This window comes from Triticum urartu, chromosome 5A (assembly GCF_056163025.1).
Source record: "Triticum urartu cultivar PI428250 chromosome 5A, HENAU_Tu73, whole genome shotgun sequence".
NCBI classification, from domain to species: Eukaryota; Viridiplantae; Streptophyta; class Magnoliopsida; order Poales; family Poaceae; genus Triticum; species Triticum urartu.
The window spans coordinates 537,881,033-537,885,257 of NC_141877.1; positions in this window are offsets into that span (position 1 = coordinate 537,881,033).

The following is a 4,225-nucleotide window of genomic DNA, read 5'->3' on the forward strand; positions in this document are numbered from 1 at the left end:
CTGGACATCTTGCCCAAGGATATTTGGATTGGATAAAATCCGGTCGTGCGTGTCCATATCAGCCTACGCGGCTTCATGAGGGCACGACGTGAAGCTATATTGTTTGTTGACACCATGAGACATGTCGGTATCTTGATTTCCATGGGTAGACAGCGGTGGAGATAGTCATGGTGGCAGAGATCGGAGGATCAATAAGGCGGAGGGGGCCTTGGAGGCGATGGAGTCAGCTAGATGTTTGATAACTTTCAGAAGCAGTAGTGACAAGCAGGGACGACAACTTTGATGGATTTTATTTTTACTGGTGTCCGGTTGTCGAGTCATGACTTTCAGGAAAAAAACTTAAGGTCTGACATTCATTGATTGTGCCTGGCAATTGCCTTGATGAAGGCCACGACAGTGACGGGTCAGGGTGAAAACCAAAAATCTTGTATCGGATGGCGACGGCACTTGTGCACTGTTACTTCTTTAAGCAGTCGCTTTTGGATATCTTTTATGTCTCATGGGTATTGTATCTGGTGGTGGTTTATGTGTTGTTGCTAAGAGGAGTTGATCACTGTGGCGAGGCCTTTGTTTTTCTTTCTTATCTGTTTTCTTTTCGGGTTATGTGCATTCTGAATGTTTTTGAAACGTCTTATTGATGCAGAGGTTAGATGTAATTGGTATGTTCACGATATTAATATATTTCTTTCTTTAAAAAATGAGGGGCCGGCCGCTAGGAGATTTGGCACTAGATGACGTGAGCAGTCACTCAACGGTTGTCTCTCTCTCTACCCTTTGTCTGAACTACTTTTTTGGTTGTTCGCACGGTCCTATCAACACACTCCTTTCTCCACTGTCTAATATGTGTGCTCGTCATACACATGAACTGTTGTACATGCACTTCGGTTAGAACAAAAGAACAGAAACAGATTTTTTTTTTGTTCTTATAGATAATTGAGTTTTCAGCTTTCCAAGGAACTGGTCAGGCAGCATTTTTGTTTTCAAAGCCTAAGTTATTGGAACAAATGCATCTTATTATTTTTAAATGGGCAACTTCATTTTTCACCTGTTGTTAGGGATGCAGGGCGGAGCTCGATCCGCCCCGCTTCAAAGTCAAAAAGACTCAAGTTAGTTGTAATTCTTCGTTCAGGTTTAGCTTAATTTGTACTAACGTCATGCTTTTGCGGGTTTATGTGGGATGCCCGCTTGCATCCCTACCTGGAGTCCACTGGTTTCAGAGGGCCTTTAGTCCTGGTTCTGGAACCGGGATTAAAGGGTCGATATTAAAGCCCCCCTCCCTTTAGTCCCAGTTCTGTTATGAACCGGGACTAAAGGCCCTCCACATGGCCGATGTCTGGAACTCCACCTTTAGTTCCAGTTGGTAACATCAATCGGGACATGTTACGAAATTCTTTTTTTAATTTTTTTTTGATTTTTAAATTTTGAATTATTTTACAATTTAATCTCTAATCACTGCTCAATTTAATCTCTAATCTCTAATCACCTCTCATCATTCCAAATCATCTAACTTCCCGGCCGGTCACCCATCCTCTCACTACTCCAGCCTTAGCACGCTTAACTTCTGGGTACTATTCCCGCTCGTTTCCAAGTCTGCACTTATTGTTTTCCTAACAATAGTAAGATGTCAATCCTATTAACCATCAGGAGTTTAGCTTGAGCATGAAGTCACACATTTCACTGTTTGAATTTAAAACTATTAATCCAAAAAACAATAATTATTTAGTAACACTAATATTTCTTGAATAAGTAGTTTGACCACAGTTTGACCAAATTTAACCAAAATTCAAAAAATGAAATAATTATTTAGTAACACTAATATTATTGAATAATTATTTAGTAACACTAATACTTCTTGAATAAGTAGTTTGACCTTATTTAACCAAAATTCAGAAAAACTGAAATTTGAGCATATCTTTTTTCCTTTAAGAATTTGAGAAGTCTAAAAATTTGCAAACAGGCCGTAGGCAGTCAAAATCGGATGTGGATTTTCGTGCTGAACATTTTGATATATTATATATTTTTTTCCGACATCGTATGCAAAAGTTATAGCCGTTTTACTTTTTCATAACACTTTTTTTGAAAACATGTCCAATTTAAGTTTTTTAATTTTCCTAGCTAGTAGATGTAGTAATATAACTACATCTTGAAGGATTTTATTTTTGAAGTTTTTATCATTTTCTTTTGTTTTTTCCAAAACTAAAATGTCGATACACGGGAGAGAGGGGGGGGGGGGGGGGGCAGAGTTTGAGAAATGGGCCCTTTAGTCCCGGTTCGTGCCTCAAACCGGGACTAAAGGGCCCATTTGAACCGGGACTAATGCTTTTAGCCGCTCGAGCCAGGACTAATGCTCACATTAGTCTCGGTTCGTAATGCAACCGTTGCGCTGTGACCAAAGCCATGTTTTCTACTGGTGGACCACCTAGCAAATTGGTTTTGAACTACAACGTTTCTTTTGGTGGAGCTGGATAGCAAGCCTACGTAGGTAGCTGTTCCTTCTGCTGCCACCGGACAGGCAACTAGTGAGGTCTCACACAGGTAAATCTCACAAGCTCGGTGTTTCAGCTGGTGAGCATCCTGCAGTCCTTGCTACTTGGAGTTCCGACCCGGTAGGTCTGTAACAGGTTTGAATCACAACGTAGACGAGGATTGCTGTTTCTTCTGCTACTACCTGACTGCCATGGAAAAAGATTGCATCCGAGATTTTCCGATGCCGCTCATTCATATGTTTTTCACGCTAATAGCATATAGTGGCCGTTATGACGCGTTATCATCTTTGCGAGCCTTCATCACCACCAAAGAATAAGTAAATCGTATCAAAATGAGGTCTAGATTACGAGCCTACTCGCTAACTAGCCAGTGACATGTGAGTAACTCAACGTGGGTGTGTGACTGCAAGTGGCGAGTGGAGTGTGGAATGAATGCGGGTGACACTGATATGTGTTTTTATATGTCGCGACCAGTGCCTGTGCATACGACCTTCAATTTCTTTCTTTCTGTCAATCATTAATGGCTATCTGCAATGCGGCAGCTCAATTTTTCTTTATGAACGCTGGCATGCATGTACGTATGAAATACTTCACGTTTTGAACCAGGGGTAACTTAGTCATTACTCGTACCAAAACCTTTTACTAAATTAGTTTTTTTTTATGATAGATTAATTTACTTTGGACAAAGTACATTTGTTTGGTGACACATTCCTCTTGCCAGTTACTCAGCAGATTTGTATACACAACCTATTGGCTGGTTGTTTCCAGTTCAAGAGCGTGATACACATTACAGTGTAGGCAAGCAATAGTACACCATCAAGAAGATTCAAGTACCCACAGAAAAAATAGAACATTGTAAATAATACACAGTTTTACCAGTATATATAATCCTCCTTCATATATACTTTCTCTTTGTTTTTCCAGGTTAGTATCTGTTTTAAGAGAGAGTAAACAAAGTTTTATACCAACTTTCACACGATAAGGGCGTTTTGGAGCTCAACCACCATGGCGGCCCAAAATTTTGAAAAAAAAATCAAAATTTAAACTTTCCAGTTTCAAAAAAATCTGAAAGCAATTCTACAAGTATACAAAGAGTGATGTGTATGTGTTTAAAATTTCAGGAGGAAATACCTTGAAACGTGAGCTGTTAAAAAAACAAATTCATGGGCTTTGAGGATGAATAGCGCATGTACTAAAAAGCCGAGGATTTGTTTTTTTCTGTGGCGTCTTTCGTTCTGAAAACTTATACATTTGTGCATTATGTCCCTAAGTATATGTTTAACTTTTTCAATTTTTTTAAAGCGTACAAATATGAATTTTGATCATTTCAAATTTGGCCTCAATGGAGGCCGATGTTCTTTAAGCATTTTCGCTTTTATACCTAGTAGGTAGCTAATTAGCGCTAACCTGTAAAAAACTAGTATTTATTAGGGGAAACATGCTTCACTTTACTGATCGATGATTAAGTTGGCAGGGATTACAGAAGTGTCATTTCGATTCAGGAGCCACATGTAGTGACCCCAGGTAAGTTCAAAGCATGTTTCGCTAGGTGGTGTACCTCCATATTAGAGGAACACCCTACATGAACAATTGAGCAGGCCTCTCTTTTCGTTGATCTCCTTGATGAGGGTGTTAATAGGTCCAAGTTTGCATATATCCTATGATGACTGATGTGCAGTGATGCAATCCTCAACCGCTGAATCATCAGGTCTTCCGCAAGGGCCAAAGCTTTAAGAGGA